Source organism: Pagrus pagrus, assembly GCF_965226575.1.
Source record: "Pagrus pagrus genome assembly, chromosome: 9".
In the NCBI taxonomy this organism is placed as follows: Eukaryota; Metazoa; Chordata; class Actinopteri; order Spariformes; family Sparidae; genus Pagrus; species Pagrus pagrus.
Window position 1 is genome coordinate 11,262,617 of NC_140193.1, and position 27,290 is coordinate 11,289,906.

At 41.9% G+C, this 27,290-nt stretch overlaps 2 long non-coding RNA genes across 2 annotated transcripts; one reads left to right on the plus strand and one right to left on the minus strand.

Moving 5' to 3' along the window:
• Nucleotides 1–5,472: 5,472 nt before the first annotated feature.
• Nucleotides 5,473–6,653, minus strand: LOC311262100. Its single transcript, XR_014623214.1, has 3 exons — nucleotides 6,604–6,653; nucleotides 6,204–6,351; nucleotides 5,473–6,099 (listed from the first exon to the last, which is right to left on the minus strand). It is a non-coding gene; the product is annotated as an uncharacterized lncRNA (long non-coding RNA).
• Nucleotides 6,649–7,108, plus strand: LOC311262101. Its single transcript, XR_014623215.1, has 2 exons — nucleotides 6,649–6,812; nucleotides 6,925–7,108. It is a non-coding gene; the product is annotated as an uncharacterized lncRNA (long non-coding RNA).
• Nucleotides 7,109–27,290: the final 20,182 nt, after the last annotated feature.

The window sequence follows — 27,290 nt, forward strand, 5'->3', positions numbered from 1 at the left end:
GATCATTCCTGAGTTAAGGTCACCTATTGTTTTCCTGTTAGCAGTGACTATCACCAGACAAGTCCCCCTCTAAAGAGACCTCTGCTGTCCTTTGAGATCCGCCTGTCTCGATGCGATCAATAATCCAATCTCGGTCTCCATGTGGAGGTGGAGCGCATGTGTGTGTGTGTAACCCTACACCGCAGATAGAGGCCACCAATAGGGGGAAATGCCCCTGTCTGACCTCTAACATGCATCATTTTCTGCCTCCTTTCTGTCTTGCCTTTGTCGGTTCATCATACGCGCCTCCGTTTGGCTCCTCTGATCTTTTCTCTTCTTCTTCTTTTCACCTGTCTTCATGCATCAGTGTGTCCATCTGTCTATCACTCAGTCACAGTCAGTAATAAATTGGTTTGCTCTCCAGAAAGTCTTTCTTCACATTCAGAGCTGATTACCGTCAGTGTATCTGTCATCTTCGGTCTATGTCACAGTGATCGATGGAGTGTGTGTGTGACATCAGTGGAGCCACCTTGCTGATTTTTTAGTTGCGGCTTACACAAGGGTCAGGTCTGCTTGGGCCTAATCAATGACTACAGAGCCTAGTTGTCTATTCCTTTATTCCTCCAAGACTAAGCACACACACACAAACACACAGCTTGTATCAGCGGCAGATAAATCGAAGCCCAATGATCAGAAACTTAACAAGGAGAGGATAGCTGGAAATGACAGGTCACCTCTGCCTGATTTGCAAACCTCTGGGACGATGTTGTGCACGAGTGTGTGAAGGTGGATTGGACACCGCTGGTTTTCACACTGAGATCTAAGGAGGCTCATGTGCAGACCAGCATTATAATATAGCTGCTGCTGCTGTTCAATTCCCTCCTCAAGTAGGGCACTGTGGACTGGATTAAATACAACACCTGCCTCTAGAATGAATAGACGAGGACAATTTAATTCATGCGCCTCATCTCAGCCAATCAGATGCTTAATGGGCAAAGGAGAGCAGGAATTGACCGGTCACCTGTGCTGCATCTACAAACCTTAGGGACTGTGTTTTTCTGTGTGTGGCTGAGACTGCAGTCAGTTTTGAAAAACCTTTTAATTAACAGACTCATTACCTTCCAATCTCCCCCTGCCCTTTTCCTCTGCGTTGTCTCGGCCTCCAGAGGGAAGCTTAGAGATTCTCGTTTGTAGTGAAGGATCACATCCCTGGAAACAAGACCCTGCAGTGACCCTGCCTTTGCCAGCTGGGCCAACGACATGCATTAGAAAGCAGGTGGGGTGTGGCTAAGACTGAGGACAATTGTAAGGATTTGGAGGCCTTGATGAAGTGGACACATAAGTCTTAGTAAAAAGGTGCGGTAAACTATAATCTTCAGCAGGGGCAACCAAACTTAAGTTGAATTCAAAGAAGAAAAAAACACAACTTGATTACAAGAGAGATAAAATTCCTTATTAACAATTTACACTAAAAATTTGAACATGATTCATGTGTTTAATGTCAATATTGCATGAAGATAGAATATTCAATTCCCAAAAGCTGAAGATAAAATCTAAAATGTATTGCCAATTCCCTGTATAGTGAGATCTGAAAATAAGAGTTGTACACAAAGATGCAGAAACGAAGGAAATAAGCAAATGAGAAGGAAAAGCAAAGTGGAGAAATATATAAAGAAGAGGAGCTGGGTGGGGCAGATGCAACATAAGATGAAGGAATAGCCTGACCTCCTACATATTTAATTTCTTTCTCTGGGTAGCAGTTAAAGCTTAATCACTTAAGCATTGGCAGCCTGAATAAGACACTCATGTATGCACAGCACTCCACTCTTTAAGCTTTCCTCGCTCAGAGAAACATCCAGGAGGTATCCTGATCAGATGCCTGAACCGATACTGATATTGACCATGACTGAGGAGTAGTTATACTCAAAGATCATAATGTCTGGACTCTTCCTGCTTTCCAGATACCAAGAAAACGCCTTTGGTAATGAGTCAACAGCGAAGAGAGTTGTTACAGTTGTTGCCTCATATAGATTGAAAATCTGCTAAATAGTTAGCCATAACTTTGGTAATCAACAACCTCAGCCTGTCAGTCGCAAAAACAAGAACATTAAGTGAATGTGACTTTGATGGTCGGAGTTGCTACAAAGGATCACGTGGCAGCCATTTCAGCCGTGTCGGGGCTGCCGGGTGTGGCGAGCTACTGGACCCATCCCAAAACAGGTTCAGGTTTAAAAAAAACACCCCAGGAAATCTATTGCTGAAGGTTGAGCTTTCCACAGTGATGTCCTGGTGTTCTCCAGGAGCGGTAATGAATGAAACAGAGAGTGCCTCTGACCACCTCCAACCACACCTATCAGTCAGCCTCAGAACATTCAAGGTCTTTTTTAAATGACCGCATTGACTCCACCGAGGAGATTTACAATGCTAGAAAGCACTAATTGCATTAATGTGTTGCCTCAAGATATCAGGAAAACTGAATGAATGTCAATGTTATTTGTCAGCAAAACGAACAAAGAGGTACATCGGACGACAAACATGCCCAATGTTAAGATTCTGAGAGACACTTTGTTTTTTCATAAAGCATTTGTCTCTCTCGAGGTTGAACATTGAAACTGCAGACATGTTTGGTATCTGGGCAACTCCCCATCATGTTCTTTGTCAGTCACAGAGCCAAACTTTGTGTCAGGGCTCAATAATAGATCCTTAGAGCAGTTGGGGGGGTATTATAATAAGTAAGTAGACACACGAAGACACACAAACACAGAGAAGATGAGCTGGGCCAAAGCTCAGCACTTTCCAAACAAAGTAAATGACAACGACCAAACAGCTCTACTGGGATGTGTGTGCTGTATATGTGTACATATGCAGATTTGTGCAAATTTGTCTGACAGTTTATAAATCATAAATTATGCATATTGAGATTTTTTCCCGCAGACCTCAACTGTTTGTTATCGTAACGACCGTGACCACAGAGAGTTTCATTAGCGCTCAGTTAGTTGACCACCTCTTGCTGTTTGTTGTGCTCACTCCATCACCCAGGACCATTTAGCCCTCATCATCGTGCTCCTTTTTATCGCCTGGTTTTAATCAGACCACTGTGACCTCCAGTACCAATCATGTGAGAGGAGCGGAACGGTAGAAATTAAGTGGGAGTGATACATCAGGGCAAGATCATCCTTTTAAAAGCAGATGGCTGTCGGTTGATTGATATCTGTATTGGCCTTCATGAAGCAATCTTTGATTTAATGTTGTGAACTGCAAGCAAGACCCATTTTATAACCATAACCCACAATCTTGTGTTTCTTGCTGTGAGTTTTTGCACTGTACAAACTGCCCACTTAGAGTCCAAGTGAGTCCGCACCCCTTGATAGTCCACCATTGACCCATATGCACACACTTTTCCTAATCAGATATAGAGATTTCTGCCAATTTACAGAAGCACTTTCAAATAAAATGGTAGGTACGTTTATAACTGAAGTTAATTATTGATTATTTTACTCCTAATCAAGTAGTTTTCCTGCCTAAACCTAACCAGCATACAACAAAGGTCTAGTCTGCCTGTTGCTGGTCACTGGCAATTGATCTATACAGTCGTTTAGGTATGAGGTTTTACACAATATTTTACCCTAAATTAGATTTAATTTTGATAATTTTTAGACCTGTAATTTTACCTACTTGCCACAAGTAAAATGTAAGCAAACCCTTGGTCATGAAAGTGGTACTTTTACGTCTGCGTTTGCTCTCCTCTGTGGTCCTTGCCACCAATGAGTTGAACTAATTGTGCTGCTTGTTAAGCCCACCCACACTTCAGCAGTGCTGTGAACTGGGTGGCAGCAAATCCCACAAACCGGAGCTCTTATAGAGTGATGGAGAGTTCCCACCTGTCAACATGACATCTGTAATGGTCCCATCCTTTGTAAGAATGAGGGAGGGGAGGAATAAATGGAGGGTGAGTAATGGAGAAAGAGAAATGTTTCTTTTGGTTCTCCCTGTCTCCATCTCCATATAGGCTGTAGTCACCAAGGCAAGGGCACAGCAGACATGATTCACTTTGAAGAGTGAACAATGGATGCAAATTGTTGTGTGCTTCCTGTGTAAATCTTCATTCCTTTCTTCTCTCGGTCTTTTTTAGATGCGGTTACATTCCCGAGCACAAGCGAGTGTTCACCTCAGCAGTCTCATTTATCCTCATGAGGCCGGGTTTATCATTAGATTGAAGAACATTTCAGTTTATTTTTCACAATATCAGTTGGTAATATGGCAAAGTAGTTAAAGCCAAGCAATTTGCCTGCTGAGGTGGAATGGAGTTATGAGTCTTGTGTAAGCCATGTTATATTGTGAAAAGTCACAAGAGGGGCTGCAATGAAACCCATGACTGGGTTGGGCCTTACAGTAATTTAAACATCAGAGTGTATAAAAAAAACTGCCCCACCAGAAAAACCACACATCGATAATATCTCATCCAACTACAATTAACCAGATTCCCCAACACAGGCACTTAAAACCAAAAATACCACTTCACCATCTACAGTTTGTGCCATATTCTGTTATAAAACTATGATCCCAAGGCCTGTGAACAATCTGTGCCAAACACTGACCAACTCTGGCTTTGTTGTGGCAGTGGTTTTGACTTTAACTGCTCTAACAATCTTTTTTGTTCAAAGTCCAATGGAAATCAAAATGCAAGCTACAGTAACCAATGCAAGTTTGTTTACTTTGTCTCTCTGTGCTTCTGCAGGGCTCATACTTGACTTTGCTGTCACTCAAAAACAACAACATGCCCCCCAAAAGAAAAGGAATATTTCTTGTATATCTCCAGAGGGGCCGTGTTAGGAGTGCGGCTCTATGGATTGGAATGTTGGTCTGCCATCCACTCGGTCGGTCTACCATGTTGGTTGGAAATGAACTACTGGATTGATTGTCATGAAATTTGAATCACACATCCATGGTCTCTAGATGATGTGTCATACTCGGTTTCTGTGATTCCCTGAAACGTCCATCCCATAACACTTTGGAGGATGTAAACCAGAAGCATAATGTTGCTGTGGATTCAGTTAGTTGTGCTGTGGCCTACAAGTTTGTTAAGCCTGTCTTCGTTTACAGATTTATTGTTTTGGCAGATTGGCACCATCAAAAGTATGCCAAATTAGCTATTAGGAGTTCTTGTTTGAACTGTACCCATAGATGTTTAAACAACCGTCACTGGATTATTATTTTTGTCAAAGTCAAAGTCAGCTTTATTGTCAAAACCATATGAGCAGTACACAGGAATTGAAGGTAAAAAAGGGTAAAAGTGCAAGTGCAAGAGTGCAGTTCTACAAGGTGGTTAGTGCGGCCCTGAGTTGGTGATGTGTGTGTAGTTTGACAGTTCCTGGAAATGACAGGGTTCGGTGTGTATGTGTGTGAGTGGTTTCAGGGGGTGGGTTCAAGATGTTTGAGGGTTAGATGGCGGAGGTCAGAGACCAGAGTTCGTGTGTGCAGGGGGCGGGGGGAGGAGGGGGGGGGAGTGCGGGAAGAGAGTTCAGCTTCCCGACAGCCTGATGGATGACTTTGATACTGAAATAAACTCAAAAACCTGATTATTCTCAAGCAAATTCTGGAATTATAAAGGAGCATCCTCTTGATTTCTAAGTGGATGTTTGTTCACATCTGAGATAATCATAACTGTGGAAACTGTAAGTCAAGCTTTGAATCTAAAAATGCCTGTATTTTGTCAGTTTCTCCAGATCTGACTGAGTTATGACTCAGAGAGGTAGTATGATTTTAACGCAAATTACAGCAATCAGACTACGGGTGTAAAGTACTGCAATTGCCTCCATGAGCTGTGCGAGTCCATAAACAGGATGATGATTGTTATGGTTTGGTTGTAGCAGGACCCAAAAGCGGACACCGAGACTGGGAGTAGGTGAAATAAAGTGAATTTATCAGAAGCTCAGAACAAGCTTAGGTGGTGGGATTGGTGGAGGTAGGCTCAGGCTCAGCGTAAGGGCTGAGGGTGCAGGAAGGCTGAGGCTCAGGTGAAGGCTCCAGTGAGTGTGAAGAGGTGGATCTCAGAAAGATCAGGCGGTGTGCTGATGAGCAGGTAGCTGGGCAGCAGAGTGGCTCGGGATGGCACTGGCTCTAGGAACGATGTGGGGATGCAAAGGTTAGACGAGAAGGCAGCAGTCTTCCAAACATATACAAAAAAACACTAGGAAAAGATCAACAGGTTCAGCCATAGATACCACGTAGCAATGCAGAAACAACCTGGCAGCATGTGAAGAGACGACCAGAGTATTTAAGCTGGTGCTTGATCATAGATGAGCTGCAGGTGTGTGAAGTGTGGGAGCTCCAGCTGACCACGGAAACCACGCCCAGCTCCTGTGAAAATGCCTCAGAGCACACAGAACGACCAACATCCAAAGAAAAAAAAACACAAAAATTACACAATCATGACAGATAATACTACAATAGCAACTTCCCTTCCATCTTATATCATTTGCTGACATCATTGCCTCATCCGCATTGGTGTCATCTGTATTTAACATCTCATGTCAGTGTTAAAAGTCAGGGGTGCACTGTCGCGTCAATCAAGCTTAAATGAGCAGAAATCCACATGTTTGGGCTACTTTAGAGAGACATTACCTTTTTGAAAGGCTTTACTTGCAGAACAGTGTGTTACATGTAACTGTTACATCGGCTACTTGAAGGCTGTGATTGTCATTTGCCTTGGAGCTGCTTCTTATGTTGGTTGTCTGCAGGTGTGCGGTAGGCAGGGAGGAGCCACCAGCTGCGACACATCTTCACAATCAAGTCCCCTTCAAATACCCTTCCCAGTCATCGCCACCCTGCCGGTTTGTCTTTGCTCTACAGTTAGTGCTACCGTGCGCCAGCTTCGTTACTCGCACATTTTCTTTTGCCTGTTGTGCTTTGCCTAGAATAACTGTATTTTCCATCTGCTCGCAGTCCTGCTCTCCTGACTCCGGCCCTGCCATTCCCCCTCGCCACCCAAGCCTGCTCGTTATCCACCTGCCTGCCACTTTGGACCCCCAACCATCCATCAAGAACCCCCAGAACTCCTCCACCCTGGACCTGCTCCTCTCTGCTCCATCTTCTCTTGATATGCCCGCAATAAAATAACTTAAACTGATTTCCTGGCTCCCTGGTGTTGTCTGCATTTGGGTTCAGTAGTGTATAGCCCCTAAACAGTAACTGAATTTGGGTATATTGAAAAATAAACCCCCGGAGATGTATTGATCCTCCTGTTCCCAAACATAACACTTTAACAAGATTTAAGAGCGTCTCAATCAAAATTTTTGTCAGTATATATAGATATTAAGCCTGTGTAATCCCAATGGCAAATATATATTTAATATTCAGTTTTTCGTAATGTCTCATTTTGTAATGTCTTTGTTAGATACATACAGTGAATACGATAGATAGATAGATAGATAGATAGATAGATAGATAGATACTGGATTTTTAGACAATGGACTGGTAGAGCTGCATGGGCAGAGAGAACTGGGAAGGAACTGAAAGAAAAGGTTGCATGTCAGAGCAGTCTCTATAAATACACCCCTCCGCTTCCACGTGTTCCTCAAGCGAGGATTGACGTGAGAGAATATTAATTTTTTTGCTGCTGACTGGAGCAGGAAAGGGTGGAAAACAACCACTTTGTCCTTGCGGAGAGGTGGGTTTCTGCTTGCGTTGGCCAAAACCATCTGAAAGAGCGTGTGTGTGTATGTGTGTGTGATGACTGGAAGGCGAGGCAGGGAGCGAGAGGGGGGAAGACTGAAGCAGTAATTGATGACTGTTGATTTGAGCTGCTCTTAGATACAATGCATATATTCAGGCAAAGGAGAGACGGAGGGTGTTTCCATCCAAGAGACAAGTGAGTTTTAAGTGGATTCTTGAAAAACATAATGACTTGTGTGAGTTTGTATCAGCTAATGCTGGTTTCAGACTACACAATATTTTTGTCTGTTTAGATGGCCACAATGTTGGTCCTTGACCTATCATGCCCTGCAGCCTTTCACAACCTGCGTGATTTCATCTGGAAGGAGATGCGAGTGACCGACTTCTGTGTATAAAAATGTGAACAATGGTGTCCATGGCAGTGTGTGATACTGGCTTCATAGAGTATTAGAGAAAGCAAAAAATAGATACAAACTCTAACATGCTTGCTTGTTGTTGGAACGTTGTGAGGCATCAGAGATGCAGTGTTGGTTGTCACCTGCTATGTCAAAAGTATTGAAATATCGATACTGAATATTTGAAATGGTTTCAATACTGTTTTTTTTTTTAACAGTATCAGTACTCCAGTGCTAGCTGTGCTTTTTCACTCTCCTCTCTGACAGCAAGTTGGCACATGCCCCGCTGTGGTGCCCACGTAGTCCCACTTCCTCCAGAAGTAAATGAACTTAGATGCTGTTGTGCTTAACTCACAGTACATCTGAAATGTTATGCCTTCGGTGTTGTGTCAGTTTTTCCCTGTGGTATCTAACATGGATATTTTTCAAGTTGTTGTATCAAAGTTAGAAATTCCAGGATCGTGACAACACAATCGCCCACTGTGATACAGTATGTGGGATAAAACAATCAGCTGCTGCACCGGATGCCCATTTCATTCCCAACACTCGACATCTGTTGTGTCGAGCTACATCGGGCTGTTGTGTAGCTTGAGCAGGGTGAAAATCAAACATTTGTCCACCAAAATGAAAAAAAAGAATTAGGAACTCAGTTGTGGCCTGCTGGGAAATTTAACACAGAATGGCAGAATATGGCAGACTATGAGATAGTTGAAATAGCCTTTGAATTTCTCCATTTGCACCATTTTAACACAATATTGCTTTAAAGATTCTCACAGGTTTCAAATTGTGAGGAAAATTAAACTATAATGAAGTTTTTTTAAGCACTTGAGTAGTACTGGAGTAAAGGAAAAGACATCGTCTTAAAATATTATTTTAATTAATGTTTAAGTCACCAATGCGATTAGTACTTGAGTAAAGTCTTCAAGTATCAGACACAAACATATATACATATATATTTACATGTATGCCTATTGTATACTATGGGCGCACCAATTATCAGATTGGATGTAGAGGAGTAAAAAGTACAATATTTGCGTCCTAAATATAGTAGAGTGGAAGTATAAAGTAGCAGAAAATGAAAAGTAAATGAAAAGTACCTCAACATTATTCTTAAGTGCAGTAATTGAGTACAGTAAATGTTACATTCCATCAGTGCTTACAACTCAAATAGAAAAACTCAAACCGTTCCCATACTGCTGACAGTGAGTTGCATTTTGGCACATGATCCTCATCCCCCATGCCGCTAGCTTTAACTCGCATCGCATTGTTTACAGTGCGTCACCCAAGGAAGAACCATGTAATTCATCCAATCAAGCCCGTCCGGCAGTTGGCCACATCACTCTATTGGTTTGTTTACGTAGCGCAGCTCTGCTAGTCAACAAGGTTATGTGAAGACTGGAAATCGGAGTAAGAGGACATTTAATACCACACGCCTACAAACCGTGTGTCCTTAAGTGTTCTCACATTCATGCCTCACAGTTTGTCTCATTATCAGCGGTGCTAACCATATAATCACAATGGTATAGAGCTGCTGAACATGAGCCAACACAGTGTGAGTGTGTGTGCATGTTGCCACGAGTGTGTATGAGAGAAGAAGAAGGCCTCGGCTTAGTGTGTTTAGCAGTGTGTTTGTGTGGGTCGAGGATACCATGTCCTAGCACAAAGCAAATAGGATTTTCTAGCATCTTTCTCTCACTGTCTTTGTGTGTGTGTGTGTGTGTGTGTGTGTGTGTGTGTGTGTGTGTGTGTGTGTGTGTGTGTGTGTGTGTGTGTGTGTGTGTGTGTGTGTGTGTGTGTGTGTGTGTGTGTGTGTGTGTGTGTGTGTGTGTGTGTGTGTGTGTGTGGAGAGAGAGAGTTTACTCTATATTGTGAAGCTCAGTTTCCCACTGTGGTCATCCAGATTGCCAGTCACCACAGCCTTGTGTACGACATGCTAGATAAATCCTGTTTGCACGCACACACACATCGCAGCACTCTGCGAGCCAAGAGATGTGGGCTAGCGGGTTCAGCTTAGCCACAGTGAACTCTGGTTCGTCCAAAACAAACGAGGAAGGCCGTGCAGGGATGTGGCTCTTAACAGGCTCGATCAGACTTACATATTCCATGAGAGCATCAACAAGTATTATCTTGTATCCTCCTTCATCCAGTCTTCTTTTATTTCCTCTTCGCTGCAGAGATCAGAATATTATCAGAATTGTAGAGTGGGAAGAACCGCTCACGTGAACACCGATCAGAGCCAGCAGAGGACACCAAGCTTCTTTATTTTTAAACTGAACACCAACAATCAATTTACACTTCAACGTGGGTGCACGTTCACACACTGCGTTCAGAATCAGTGTCTCTCAGCTCCTGTGGCTTATTTAAAAAGTTGGATTGATTTATTTTGGAGTCGAGAGCTCCTCATATCAAAAAGGCAATTAGCAGGCTCTTCTGTTGTTGCAGCAAACAAAGATCCTCGTCGTTTTAATTTAATGAGGCAAGTCTGCCTCGGAATGAGAATCTCTGTTGGAATTTAATAACGGTTTCCACTCTGTCTCGCTCTGGAGAGAAAAGCTAAGGCCCCAGACCGGTGTTGTCACAGTGTTAGGTAGCATCCAAGGATATTATGGGAAAACAGGCCCAGACAGACTCATTAGGAGATGTCCACACGGGCTGAGAGGTTAGATTCATGACAATGCTAATATACAGGCAGCGTGGATACGATTACACCGGAATAATGGATGTTCTGTATGGAGGGAGTAGATCACCAGGAGTTATTTTGTTCCGCAGAGCTCGGGGACATTCAAGTGTGTCGACTGATTCAGTTGTGCCAGTGAGAAGAGTGAGAAGCTAACCGTGCTCCCTCATACAACAAAGAATAAACAGAGAGGCATGATGCCCATAATGCCGAGCAGACAGCTTTATTTTCATACTCACAAAACCAAAGACACAAGTACACACTGAGAGAGAGGGAAAGTATATAGGTGTCTTTTAAACTCTTTGAAAGGATTTTCAAATTTTCCTCCAGAAAAACAGTCAAATGGAGCCCAGAGTGAAATACTGGCATTGTACTTTCTTGCAGCGAGAGACTGTTTGAGATGGCCATTAAACATTTGCAAGCAATGACAGACTTGTCATGTTCTGCTTTTCCTCCACACCTGCACTGCATCACCTTTGTAAGGCCAGCCCTGTTCCCAGTGTTCTTCCCAGCCTATCAGCTCCTTCCCTGCTCTCTTGTTTCCTCCACTCATTCCCCTCACCTTTGTTTAGTTTGATTTAATACTGCATTCACATGCTGCTCAGATGGTCCCACTTCCAGAGCTTGGAAGTCGTTCTTCCGACTTTGGTGTGTTTGCGTCAAGTAGAAATGTGGGAGCAACATGGCCGCTGTTTTGCATTTTATCTCTCAAAGAGTGTTGAAACAACACTTTGACAGCTGTTTCCCATATTTGAGTGAAGAGGAAAAGAAAAGGAAACGGATCACGTAAGCCATGAAATGTATTTAACAAATATGCACGTTATCATCAACCCAATCCCTGTCAGAAATACCTTTTCCGATTATTCTGACACCACATGAACCACCCTCTGTGTTGGCTAAACTATCTAACTAAAGTAATGTCTGTAAGGCCAGTCATTAGTTTGGTCATCTGCCAACTGTGTTTCCCTGATCCTGCCGTTCAGTTATCCTGTTTCCATTGTTCATTTTGAGTAAATGTTCTGCAACTGATCTGCCGGCCTGCCATCTCTCACATTTGGGTCCACCTTCTTCTGCTCTCAGCATGACAAGACTGGGTAATTTTGACAAGACATTGAAACATTTTCCAGCTGCGGTAGTGCGAACAAAAAAATATGTTTTTGACAAGACACTGGGACAATTCCCAGCCGTGTTTGTGGTCTGCCAAATCAGGATCTTTTCTCAACAATGGTCAAGTGTTTTTTTTGGGACTAAACCTAAGCAAACTAGAAGCAGAGTGCTGTCACAACATAAAATCTAATATTGAATATTGAAACCAAATTTTGAAACATATCCATGGTTTGCAAAAACTGTACAATACCACCATTTACTCTGGTAATTGGGTTGAATGGACAATTGGTTTTCAAAACAACATATGGGAAAAATCCAGCCTAAATTTGGGGTTTCCATTCAGACTTCCTTTTTCAATATGTCCTAATTTGCATAGACCCAAAATGTGAATGGATGCCATACCATTGTTCATCCTCATCTCATGGAAACCCATTCAAAGTTAAGACTAAATTAGTGGATTACCAACAGACTTCTGGCCCGTCTGCAAAAAAAAAGGAGAAGCCAGTTCGCATTCAAACTGAGAGCTATAGTATTGTGGCACTAATGGAGCATTAGATTGGGGTTAAGCGCTTGAATGGGGAGTGGTCGCATACAGGGCCACCGCTTAGCATTAGCATAATTGCTGGACACCGGAGCACAGCAGAAGGTACTGAGCAATCCCCATTCCAGCTCACCTAATTCACTCTGATTGAGCTGGGAGGACTGGTGCTGAACCCCATGAATGGCCCTGGGATGGGGAAAGAGGATGGATGGGTTTCTTGCTAAAGCGGTTAGAGAAGATACAGAGAAGTACAGCAGCACTGGTTTCAACTGTACCACTGTGAATGATCACTCCTTTTTATTCAGTGTTGGATTAAAATGAGTAAAGAAAGAAAATGAGTAGAGAACAACCACATGTCTGCTACTCATAATTATCCTCATAAAGAAGCTTTACAACAAGTCTGCACCTCCCAGTTTCACAACGCTTGACAGACAGAGAGAAAGAGAGAGCGAGGGATCTCCACTTACGTCTGTGGCTGAGCACAATAGTTGGAAGCAGCCTTTCTGTCTAACTCCCTCTGTCTCCCCTCCTCCTCTCCTCCTGGGATGGGTCCTATTTTGAATTAAATGAAAGAGGAGAAAACTCTACATTGCATAGGGCTCAAATGGGACCCCAGAGAGTCCCAAACCAATTTTTGTTGGACAATGGCAAAAACAAAACCAGAGATGTGTACAGTGCTGATTAAATGTTGGCAGACGGAGGGGTAAAAGTGTGTGAGAGAGAGGCGGCTGGAAAGAGAAGAAGAGGTTTCATTTGGTAGAGGTTGGCAATTTTTTTGGCACCAAACGTTTGTTTGAACAAGTTATAAAGGTCCAATACTGTTGAAGTTTTTTGGTTGGGTTCCTCTTTTGTCCACGCTCGTGTAGCAGCATGAGCGTGCGCAGGATAGATGACAAATATATCAGGCTGGATGAAACGCTTCGAAGTTATCAACAGCATCTTATTGTTTTTCAGTTCTTTTTCTCTTTCTCGTTCAGTATTTGAAGGAAAGAGTGTCACCATTGCAAAGCGTTAATATTTGACGAATTGGGAATGAGACTGGAAATGCAACTTTTTTACAAATTGAACCTTTAAGTAGTCTTATACGTAGGTCCGTAATTAAAGTGATTGCTGAGTCTGATTACCAACTCGTCAAATACTGATGCTTTGGCATGGTAGGTCGGACCAGCCACTACTCGCTCACTCATTTCGTTGACTTCTGAGACTTTCGAGGCAGGAACCACTCTGATCTCAACAACTGTACTGCCATTAGACTCAAAATCACAATCATACCGTATTTTATAGGTAATCACTGGTCGCATGTGTGCAAGTGACAAATTTTCATGGACAATTGTCATTGAAGCCTCGAAGTCCCAATAATGGTATTCAGGCCAGCCCTGAGACAAGCTGTTCACAGTTGATATGGAGGGGTATCTGGTGTGCCCACAACTTATCTGAGTTTGCACCAAGGCTCTTCTGATCATGAGCTCTTCTCCTGCTTTGATGATGAATAAATGGGAGGTTAGCTGTGAAGTGGGATTGGTTTAACACCATGCCACGGAGCCCCATTTTCGCGGAGCGCCAGCCTCAATGGGTCCTAGACTCAGGGCCAGTGCCCTCTACACAGCTCCTGTGAGGGTTTCCTGAACCCAGACAAGCGTTTCTCCTCCCACCTAGCGCTACTGCTCCACTCCCCTCGCCTTGGATTCCCATTCAGCCTGTTTACCATGCCACCAGGCCTATTCAAACCCCAGTCGGCAGGTCTTCCAGAGCCTTACAGAACCACTGAACTCTCCCTAACCTACTAATCAGACCTCTCCTCCCTTTCAGCCCTTAAACATAAAGCCCCATCTTGACCACCATTTTGTAGGTCAGCCACTGTGGGCTTTGTGCAGGCCTTAGCACCACCAGAGAAAGATCCTCCTCCTATTGATGCATCTTGAGCAGCTCCCCGAGCCACCCAGACACCTCCCCCTGCAGATGGAGGCATTCAAAGACATCCAGTTTATTAAGCTGTCACTGCGCATCTAAATCTGTTCCCTATTGCAATGGTACAGGCCTTTCCACAGAGAGGGAGAGAGAAAGCCTTTGTGTGCCACCAAGGTATTCAAAGGGCTATAAAAAAAATCACACACACTAAAACTAATGCACACACACCGGTGAAATGAGATGCAAATCCGACGATTCACTTGGCAGTAAGAGTGGGCTCCTCTTTGTGTGTGTATATGTGTGCATCTTGTGTGCGTGCATGTGGCACTCGTTGTTGTGTGTTTGTGTGTGTGTGTGTGTGTGTGTGCCTAATTCCTGTAGCATGGTCTCAATCTGTGCTGGCATTGCAGCGCCTGTACAGTTGAGCAGCCGTAACACAGTTGTTGGTACGGGGGCATTGTGTGACTGTGGCAGGGAGAGAAATTACTTAAGGAGCCTGGACAATGTCTCCGGTTAAACCAGGCTACAGTGAGGGCAGACATGCACAGAGACACTCACAATGTCCGCGATGAGCAACACAGGGTGACAGAGAGGAAGGAGAGAGAGAGAGAGAGAGAGAGAGAGAGAGAGAGAGAGAGAGAGAGAGAGAGAGAGAGCAGGGCAAAGAAAGGGTGAAGGCTGAACTGGAGCCTGGTTAAGACTTCCAGCTTCTTTCTCTTCTTTAGACAATCAACACTCACAGATTGGATTTGCATGGCTAATGGGAGTTTAGGGCTGTTGTTTGTGCAAGGGGGCTTCACATGGGGTTGACCCCTGGATTCCTCAACTCCGAACTTAGCCCCAGCATAACAAGGCCAGTAGCCCCATGCTAGGATAGTGCGTAATCCCTGCTTTAGCAAATGTATAGGCTTTAATGTTAGTGGAGGCTCTTGTTCTCTGGATTTCATTCGCCAGTTCATGCGTTGCTTCCTTTGAATCTTACGTGCATGTGCATGCCATTTGGATCCACTGTGGGAATGGCGGACTCTGCCACTGACAATGCTACTAGGGCAACAGAGCCTTCTTAGTAGCTGGCTCCTCCCTCTGGAACTCCCTCCCAACACATATAGACTGTACAGACCTCACTACCTTTAACACACTCACCAAAACTCACCTTTTTAAAACTGCCTTTAATGCATAACTTGTCTCTGTTTGTATTTTTAGTGTTGTTTTTATTATTCTGCTTTTTCCGCTTTTTAAGTGTCTTTGTGTACCCTGAAAAGCGCTATATAAAATAAATGTATTATTATTATTATTAGATAACTACTAGACAGAGAAGTAATAAATAAGTGTAATTATCTTCAAATAATATAAAGCTGAAAAGTGTCGATGAACTTGATACAATGAAAATCCTTTCTACCTTTTTTATATTATAACTTTAAGTTTAAAGCAATTTAAAGTCAGCAAGAATGGCTCACTGGTTAGTCACTGTATCGCTTTTTGGATTTCTGGAGTCCAATCACATCAGTTCTCAAACTCGCCAAACTTTTCTTGAGGAAACATGATCCTGCTTACCAACCAGTGGCTAAAGATATAATGTATCTTTTCAGAAATTGTAAAAAGTGTATAAAATAATGTAGTAAGTAGTCGTAAAGATTGGCCTATACACCACGAAGCTCAAACTCAAACTTACACTTAGACAGAATAACCTAAAGAGTAACATTTCTGTGAGATATACAGCACATCTTAACTCAACACCTTATATTAATTTGGTTTATACATATTTTTTTAAAGTTTTTTCCAGTCTAATGCATTGGTGGTTCATATATTCACTGTATGTTCATACTTCTTTAAGGTTAACAAAAATGTAGTTGCGTTCTCATGCAGGTGTTTTTCTCTCTCTCTCTCTCTCTCTCTGTGTGTGTGCTTGTGTGTGTCTGTCTGTGTGTGTGTACACTTGCCTAAGGAGTGGAAATTGAAGGCTCAAGTGGTAAATTCTGGTCTTAGGGAGGGAAATGACCACTGAGCCGTTCAATGACGCCCTGCGTTGTTAATGACCACTACCCGGGCTCAGACTGGGACGCAGCCTGACACACGTACGCACGCACACATGCACACCTGAGGAAAAGAAACAGGAAGAGGAAATGAGCAAGTGATCCACTCCACCTTCTACTGTACATTCCCATAAAGTCGTAAAGACTTTTCCAAACTTCTCTGTGGGCTGGATTTGGCTTGTGTAAAGCCTGAGCAGGTTGTTTTGGACCTGTGACAATCTTTTTCACCCCCGAGGTTGCTTTTTTTTTGTGCACATGGGGAAGCCCCTTCATTTCACTCTTGTGTGTTTTGATATCATTAATAGACGGGCTTGTATGTGTTGAAATATGACCCAATTAACAAGTGCTGCACTTTTGTTATTATTTCTCCCTGAATTAATCTTATGGAAATAGGAGCTGAGAGTAAGGTAGATATTTCCCATGGCGTGGCTCTGTGAAATGGCTTACACATGTATACTCTCAGCCCGCCGCTGCCCTCTCACATCGGCGATCCCTTTCTCCATTAGCTCCGACTCCTCTCTCATGTGGCTCTACGCTCGGCGCACAGAGAGTTGGCCATGGTTGGTCGCGGGCTAAACAAACAGTATTGCCTTTCTTCCGTGAATTTGTCGATTTGGTCTGGCAATAATTTGAGGTGAGAGGACTGAGGAAACAGTGAGCCTGTATGAGCGTCACAGATGGTATTATCACATGAAAATAGGTATAATTGCACTGTGCTTAAAGTGTTGGTTAAGTAAACCTACAGTAGGGATCAGGTTGCGCTGCGTTGCCCTCCCTCGTGCATCACGGAGTGGTTAGATGCTGTTTTAACTGAGATATAGGAGACTGAGTAAATTTCTCATAATTACCTGGAGAGGAATTTTTCATACTTCTGTTTGACACAATCATTTAGCGGTTCACAGCACAGATGGTGATTAGCTGTAGGAATTTGTAAAGGTTGAAGAGGGTATTTTGCAATAGAAATGAAGCTAATACATAAATTATAACACAGCTCCCATTCAATTAATAAGAATAAATAAAACAAGAATAAACTGTACAGTCTCACCTATGAAACAGTTATTTACAATAATGGCTGTAAATGTGTCACTTTGAGAACACACACAAGAGAAAACAGCAGTTTTTTTCCACTTCTTAGTCATTAAGCCCATACGGCAAATGCACAGCATTAAAGGAAACAATAACTGTAATGGCCAATTGTATGGCCTTTGGAAAGATCTATTGCCGTGCTCAATCACAACAAGATGGCTAATGTATTAGAAGTGCAAAAGAAATAGGCAAACAGCCCTGAGCTGCAAATACCAGACACATTAAAGCCTGGAGCAGGTCCAGGGAAATCTTTCAATTACACAGAGTGAATACCACTCTGTTTCGAGGGCGAGATGGATAACTTAGAGAAGGAAAGCTGTCAAAGAATTAAACTACACTATAGATTTAATTAGAATAACACATCTGGGAGCTTATAGTTGCTTGAACAAGGCTGTGTCGTAAGGGATGGGTGGACGGTAAATCGATGCTTTGACCAGAAGGAAAAGCTGGTTCGTTTTAAAAGTGCAGGGAGACAAAGTGAGATGGACGGACAGGTGGAGAGGCGGATTTAATAAAAGTAGTCAGAGAGGGTTTCAGTTCAAAAGGCCCTATAAAGGCCTTTTATCTGACACCAGTGCATCACAACCAAATAGATACAATAATGACTGGCAATAATTTAAAATTTGATGGGTTGCGATGCAATTTGGCACAGACCTTATTAACCTGATGAATTTCAATGACTTTGTTGACCCACTAACGTATCCTCTGGTGCATCTGCAGGTCATAGTTTTCACTCATTCTGTGACTTATCTCAACAGACATTCATGGTCCCTAGAGGATGAAGCCTAATGACTTTGGTGATCCCCTGACTCTTCCTTTCGGTGATCCTCTGCTGAGATTTTCTCTAGCACCACCTTTTGCTCAAATTTTTGTCTTTTTGTTTTTTAGAACGCTAAACTAAGCTGCTAAACCTCAGCCTGCTAACACGCATTATCATTGTGAGCATGTCAGCAGCAGGGCCGCCGACAGTCTTGCTCTTGCCAAGGACATAATAATCTCCGGAGGCCCTCCAGCATATTATTTTTAAGGGTTACCCAAGGTGACCTGGTGTTCCACCCCCCTGTCGACAGCCCTGGTTAGCAATGTGACGTTAGCATAGAGCTCAAAGCACTGCTGAACCAGTGTGTACAGCCTCACAGAGCCGCTAGCAGGACCGTAGATGGTTGTTAATCAGCATTTTGTCCGTGCAACCAATTTCCTTCCATTTTTCTCCCTCCCAGTCTTCAGCGTGATGTGTGGGATACTTGAATGATACACCCAATGTCCATGGAGGGGCAGCTTACTCACACTCCGTCTGTAGAGCTAATTTGGGCATTAACAAATGTGCGTGTCAAATCATCACGTATCTGTCTTACTTTTGATTCAATCAAATGCAATAAAGACGGAGAGTCAGCGGCAAGTTTGATTGAGTGCCTGTGTAGGTTTGTGAGGTAATGGGTAGAAAGAGGTAGCACTCTGTGAGTTCTCACAGATTTGTTTTGATCTCTACAAGGCTGGCGTCTCTCTTAAAAACGATTGCCAAATGTCAAGTTTATTAAATAACCACATCTATCAATAACTTGGAAGATCTCTCCAACTGAGTTTGTCGGCCTCGGCCTTTCACTCAGTCTGCTGCTGTCCCTGCCAGGCCCTACAGCATCCACTCCATGAAAGACCGGTCTGTCAGCACACTCTGAAGCACTTTCTGCCAGACATGTGGTTCTTATTTTGCAGCCAGAGGAGCAGATTAACATAAAAGAGGGTGTGTAACAGTTCTCGCATTCAAAACCCTGCCTGGGGCGAGAGGAGGAGAGGCCGCATTTGGATTACCTCATTTAGGATCCTTTAAAATGCTGTTTACCTTGCAAAGTGTGCGTCTCAACGAGGTATTGCAGTGGCAGCGAGCATAACCGGGTCAGTGGCATTAACAGACAATCTTCTTTGGCAGATGACTTAACTTGGCACAAGGAGACATGATGATGCGCACATAAAGGGGTGGCTGTCAATGACGGAACCCTGTCACAAACATTTTTAGCAAATAGGAGGAAATATCAGTCATATACAGGGTTGGTTCAAATATTAAAGTTCACTCTTGCCCTTGGAAGCAGTAGTTGACAAAACAATCTAAACTCAAGGTCCATATACAGTGGCAGTTGTGTAACTTCCGATTGCATCAAAAGATCTTTATTAGGTGATGGAGTTGCTGAGTTGTAGCAAAGCACTTCTGTATTTGTTTTATGTGGAAGATATACCATAAAGTTATATAGTCCTTTCAGCTGCTGGTGTGGCAGTTTCTCAGGAGATGAGGAAGCTGGTTCAAGCCATAGGCGTTAGCTATCTCCTTATTAAAGTGTTTTTCATAACATCACTGGGGCTAGAAATGATAGACAAAGGTTGGAAACTGGCAGTTATTTTGGACATAGACTTCTGTTGTGTTAATTGTGATGTTAGTGATGCACTGTATCAATATTTAGAGAGATTTAACTGCCAACTTACCCAATGAGATCATAGACAGGATAAACAACGGGGATGTCATCATCCTTGCAACTTACCTTGCCACGTTCATGAAAGTAGCAATAGAACAAATATGACAAAAGACTGTTTTCCCAAGAAAATAGACATAAGTCGTCTCAGAAAATACCCCAAAACGAATAAGCGACAAAGCCCTCTAGTGGAAAGGTGGGTGACAGCTTTCCACTTGCTACAAAGTCCAGTTAAGGGAGGTTAGGATGAATATATTTTTTCCCAGGGTCCTACTTTTCTACATGTAAAGTAGTTCTTGTATGTTCTTGTGTTCCCAGGGTCAATATGTTGTTAGAACCCATGAACCCCCTCATTTTGGTTTTTGGGTCAAAACCAACCCCAAATCTCAGAACATAAGACCCCAAAGGTTGTCATGTTCCCAGTATGTGCCATATAAATCTAGGGATCATACTGTATGACCTCACATAGGAATGACTCCGACTGGACACCAAAACTTCGGACCCATCCAAGGAGACCACTTTTGTTTTCCTGTTTACTTCTAATAGTCGACGTGGGTTTCCCTAACTTAAACCATGTGTTTTGCATGACGAATGTTCGCTTCTAACAAAGCACATGCATTGACCCAAACCATGATCTTTTCCTGAACCTAACCAAATCATTTTCGTCCCCTAACCAAACCTTAACCGTCAGCCAAGCAGCTTTGTTGGATCATAAATGTGATTTTTTTTTTTTCCAACAGTCATTTATAACAATTCTGGACGGCAAATCAACAAACAACAGTGTCCTGCCAGGGACGTCAGGCCATAAACTGCTTGGTACAAGTTGTGCATTGATTTACAGTTACATTTACATATTTTATGATCATTTTAAAAAACAGGATGGAAACATTACTCCTGATTGATTAGGGTAAAGCAGAACAGAATAACCCCATGAATGGATGAATTCAGTCTGATTGTCAGGCTAATTCCAATCTGCTTCTTCTTAAAAGTACAAGCAAACAGTCACAGTAACTGTAGTGAGATGAAAATGAAACTCTCAGGCGTATTCACACGTGAGACCGATTTTCCAGCTATTTCCCTTTGTTTGCCCCGCTGACCTGTGCAAGGAGCTACTGGCTAGCTAGGTTCATGTTCATGTCTGTACATATTTAATGTATGGCTGTGTAGATGATTTAAAACAAAGCAGACATGACTTACACAATGTAGGCCGCGAAACAGATCTTGGACCAATGCTGGGTTTTGAATGTTAGTAGAAACAATAGACGGGTGGAGGTGTTTTTCTTTCTCGCATGCTTCTGTGGAATCAGATCAGACTGGAGGTAAAGGACTTTCTGTAAACCACTTTTCTCATGTAAGGCAACAGGTTGATGGTATTAAATGGCAGATGCTTGATTTGCGATCAAAGGCTTCGATTTGGCAAACTAATATTGGTTTAACACTTTTGGACGGTTAAATTCAATCTTTATTTGCAACCACATCCATCAAAAGATCCCTTTTCTCCCTTCCACAGACCTTTAACCACAGGTGCAAGAATTGTTCTGTAACACTGCCGACCTCATTCAGGCTCAAGGGAGAAAAGGCCAGATATGAAGGAGCCCTTTGTTGGAGAAAAATTAATATAATTCTGTGCGGTTTGATTAAATCATAATGCGGCAGGTAATGAATCTCCACCTTTGCTATTTCATTACTCAGTGCAGTCATGTTATCAGGCCCTAAATATAGCATCATTATATATTCCATTTCTACCAGCTAGATAAAAAAAAAAAATGAATGGTCCTTTCTGAACGTCAGGTGTATATTTCACTACACTGTTCATACAAGAGCCTGGGCTCCTCTCCCGTCCTTTTCTTCCCCCTCTCACTCCATCTTCTTGAGTTATAGCCACCACTCACATCTACCAACTCCAAATGAAGGAGGCCTTTGCGACTGGAATTGGAAATAGATGAGAGAACCAGGGTGTAGCACTTCGATGAAAGGTTCAATTATTTTGATGATTGGTCTGAGGAAATGTTTCACAATGACACTCATTTAGTCCCAGTAGTGCTCTGTGGAGGCCTGTTACAAGCTGAAATGTCATCCTCATCCTCTCAGCATAATACACGGAATCCGCTGCTGACCCATATGATCTTTTTCAATGAATTTTCCTTAATTTGTTAAGATTTGGTTTGCTTTTTTTGAATCTTTAACTGGTAATCTGTCTTCAAATGACCCTTGTAAGCTCGACCAAACGTGTCCAATTAAACAAGGTAAATCTGTAATTAGGATGGGGCATAATGAACTTGACCCCTGAGTTGGGGCAGATGATGTCCTAATCAGAGTCGATGAGCTAATCTATTCTGACAGAGGAGTCAAAGGTCACAGATGAAGCTGCGATAAGAGAGGGGCCTAATGAATAACAATAGGTGGATTAACTGGAAGCCAATCCCTGATAGGGAGGAGATTTGGCCAATAATGTCCCACAGATTTTCATGGTAAGAATGGACGTCTTTGTGTCCTTCAGACTGGAGGAAAGTCTTGTTTTGGATTTTATGTAAGAAAATATTCTCAAAGGTTCACTTGTTTGGAGTTTTCAGTTGAATCTCACAGCTGAAACTTATTTGGGGAAATATCTGTTGAAATCATCTCAACTGTTTAAGTAATGTTTATTTTTGCAAATATCACAAATATTTTTGCAAATATCACAATCAATCATTTACCAAAATACTATGGGGACACCAAGTCCTTGGTCAGTCCGCCAGCCCAAATCCATCTTTTTGGCATGTTCAGAATGTATCCAGATTGATTTTAGAAAGTCTGGACAGCAAAAAACCACATGAAGTGCAAATTTGCAAATTGCATCCAAGCCACTCAATCCAGACGCTCTGGCTGCTGAAAACGGATTTCACAGTGTCTCTTGTGTGGCAACGAGAAACGCGACAACAACGTGGAATCCAGAGTGATGGAAGTTCATCAAAGCAGCTGAGCAGAATCGACACTGCTGTGGCAGAGCTGCATGGAGGACAACATAAGAACAACAGACAGACGCTGAAATAAATTCTCCTCCAGCACTTTTGGAGGAAGATTCTGTATGATAGATAGATAGATAAAACTTTTTTGCTTGTCTCAACAGTGACAGAAATTCCCCATTGACCCAACAATACACATGATTCACATTTAAAATGCATTTAAAGCACATTTTAGACACACAAAAGGGGACTGTCAAAACAGCAACTGATGATGTGATAATGGATCTCTCTGGTTGTTCCTTGGTTGTCGGTTGGGGATGTCTGGACACGCAAATCCAATCTGACCACTTGTAAATAACACTGTACAGTCTGACTTGAAGATCAGTTTTGAGAAACAAACCTGATGTGTCTGCAGTCTGAACAATTGACCGCTGCTGGTAAACAATTCCTCTGTCCATTCTATATGAGCACATGTGAGCATCTGTGTGTGTTTCAGTGTATGTCCCAAGTCACTCCTTTGTTTTTACTATCTAGTGTCCATAGCATGTACACTACTTTTTGCTAAATGCAAGGATGCACATTTGATTGATGTGTAAATCACAGTTATGCAACACTCAGCCTGTCACAGTGATGTAAAATAAATCAATGATATTCATAAGTGGGTGAAATCTCAATTTACTGCTCCCTGCTGAATGGAGTGAACCATTAATTCTTAGGCAATAGTGAATGAGAGAGCGATTTTGAAATCAAAACAGCCTTTGTGCGCGTTGTCCACTGAAAAAAAGCAATATTTCATCGGACAATGGAGCACCTGTTCGGTTACCCAGGTAACAGCTGTGCTGTTAACCTTTGGGACGACCCTGTGTGTATTGTTGTTGAAACATACTGCTTAATAATAAACAGAATTAGTTTCTGAACATATGAGATTTAGATTGGTCATGTTCTGTACAAGTTTAGGGGAGTAGCGCAGTTTAGTAATGTTCAGTTAGTAAATTGGTTAAATAGGATGTCTCTGCATGGTAAAGATCATTATTTTGATTGTTGAGGGGGGAAAACCTTTGTTTGACACTTCAACACAGTCCAACCATTGCCAATAAATATGTTCTAATTACTAATTAAATAATAATCAGTCCACAGTGTGAGCCTTCTTGGTCGTTATTGTTTCTCTAAACATGAGATAAATATTTACATTCATCATGTCACTCCAGACAAATGGCACCAACATAATTTGTGTTTTGAATGATTGTTTATGGTCCATTATGGTTACTAGATTTGTTTTTTAGTGTGCCTCATGTGCTACAAGCACATGGCATATGTTATTCACTATACTTGTTTTATTTTATTTTTTAACAGGGATAATACACTACACAGAATACACAGGAAGAAGTTAATTTCTCATCACAACACAATACACAGCACAGTAAGCTGGGCACATTATCAGCCATTTTTTATGTTTTTTTCCACAAACTGGCAACCACCAAGACTCTTGATACTGACAAAACATAGATACCATGTGATACCAAGGGTGTTTTACTTTTGGCTGACAAACCTGGGTCGAAACTGGAACCAACCATCAGAATTCTTACAGACATAAACAAAACAATCATTTAAGACACAACAGTTATGTTATTTTGTTAATTACAATCATAATAATGTTTTAAAGGAAAATCAATACTTTTATTCTGCACCTTTCTACAAGCTCTGTGTATTGTTTAAAAAAAATGATTGGTCTACATATAATTGTTATCAATACGACCTTTAAGGTTAAAACACCAGATTAAACTGATATGTGTATGTATAAATGTGTGTATGTATTGTAGATGACTGTGTATGTACTGACATATATAGTGTGAGGGAGTGTGAGAAAATCTACTGTGTAAACACATAAATGAAATGTATTGTTTTCTCTGTTTATATATTTACACCCACCTTAGTTATTTACATCAAGGGTTAACCAGTTAGTTCATATCACAGTTAGTTGTGTGTTGTGTAGTTGTGTGTGTGTGTGTGTGTGTGTGTGTGTGGCTTTGTCCCTACTGTAGATCACCCCCGGGGGTCTCCCCTGCTAACCCTAACAAAGGTCACTGGGGGGAGGGCGCACTCCCAGCTTTGACCCTCGGGGTCACAGGAGGCCTGTATGATGGAGATAGCTAAAGAGAGTCAGATAATAGAATAACAATATATGTTGTGTGTTGTGCGGCTGGCCTGCACACATGCATGAATCCCCCCATTCAATGTGTTTGCACACTGAGAGCATGCACACAAGCATTTTGTGCATGCATGCGTGTGTTGGTGTGTTTGCTCTGTCTGTTGGCCCGCGTACGTGTGCATCATGGGTAATGGTCAGTCCAGCATTAAAAAGCTGAGCAGTTTGCCCACGGCGAGGTGCGTGTGGAGCAGATAACTGTGTTTGCATCTCTGTCTCCGCGCATACAAGAGGAAATCCTTGTGTCCACAACCCAAATATTACTTTCTATTTACCCCGTGGATTATATGCTACAGATAATTGAAGATAACAGCGTTGCTTAGAAGGCCTGTCAGTGTTGCTTCCACCTGGACATTATTCCATTATCCTTTCCATTTCAAATGTCAACATTTGTTTTTGGTCTTAGACAAAAGACCTCATGAAAGACTGAGCAGATCTGACCAACAGGATTGTAAACAGATGTTTTTTAAATATTTATTTAAAATTTGAGGCGCAGTGTTTTTGTTTAAGTCTGGAAATCTAAAGTAAATGCATTTGGTAAAAGGAAACTGTTTTACTCATTTATGCTATATCTTGGTTTGACCTACTAGAGACGCCTGATACCATACATAATTTATGTACTGAATAGTGAGATAAATGTATCTGTAAAGACAGGAAGAAAGGAAAAAATCAGCATGGAAGTGAGGACTGTGATCGTGAACTGAAAGAGGGTAATAATGATGAGGGAGAGTGGGAGTAAATGAAAAACAATGGAACAAAAATGAAGCTGACTCCTTTTAATTAAGTTTTGTATTTGCAAAAATATGACAAACCGCCTACATTGAATTCATATTGGACATTGACTGCATTTTGTTTACAGTAAACACAGTATTTTTATATTGTCAGGTTTGGACTACACTGTTGTAATTAAATTATTTTAATCAGTTATTTTTTTGAATTATTTCTAAAGAAGAAATAGGCATATTCAGAAAAAATGTCCCATCATTAATCATTTAAATAAGTTCATGCGTGGACGAGCACATTTCTCATAAATTATATTTCCATTTTTTATCCCATTTAATTAAGTTAGAGCCAACTAACTTCCCTGACCCCTGATTTTCTGAAGTGGTGTTTGCAGATCTATAGTACAAAGCAAATCATTTCAAACCAAAATATGTATAATTGTTATCCTATTTATTTACTAAGTGTGAAATATACACACGGTTTCTTCAGATGCTAAGGGAAGAGGATGTGATATCACTCTGTAATTGTTTTTTTCTTGAACATCATAATTAAGGTTGCTCGTGGACCATCATTGCAAGTGACCGATCACATTTTTGTAATGTCACAACTTTGCGACTCGGGGAAAAATAACTTTTTATGTGGCAATTGAAACATTTGTTAAAAGTTTCATAAAACCTAACCAAGTATTTTTTATTGCGTAAGCCTTACCAAGAGTTTTTGTTGCCTAAACCTAACCAAACAGTGACAGAAAACTGAAAAAATAAACTGAAAACAATAAGTGAACAAACAAAAGTACCATTAATCATGATGTTCCAGGAACACCATCACGGGGATATCACAACGCTCAGCATAGTGTTTACACAGACGCAAGACTGGGCCCAATGCTCAGTCCTCCCCGGTCTGCTGGCCTAAATATGGGCCTCATGACCTAAAGTATATTTTGCTATTTACTGAACTGTAATCTAACAGAAGGGGAAGCCTTAAGTCATTACCGCATCAGTACTGTGCATCTCCAGTCTTAAAGTGTGCACTTTGTGTGCCGAATTGTTCTCACTTGTAATAATAACAGAGTGTTTGCACAGAACATTAGGTGCCTAATACAGCATTGGCATTGCACAGTAGAAAGCTTAAGAATGCTTCCTACCCAGTGGCTAATTCAGCAGCGCAATTAGAAAGATGCCTCTTAAACTACCAGTGTATACTCCATCGTTAGAGTACCATCTTTTCTAAAAGGGGCCTGCAGTTAACCACATGTCACATCACAAGACATTACAAAACAAAGGGAGAACTAGTCTACAAACAACAGAACCTGGTTCAGAACCTGAGGAAAACTGCCATGACTCTCCCTATCACAATGGGAGAACAGGGAATGCTGCAATGATGACCCTGTTATTTCCACTGGCAACATATCTGGGGTGTTTCCTCGGCTTTTACACAATGCATGCTGAAACAGGCTCCAGCCTCTTTGACTCTTAATAAGTTCTGGGAGGATAGACAATGGACAAGTGAATGAATGGGCAGAATAGGGGATTGTAATCACAATATCAATAACAT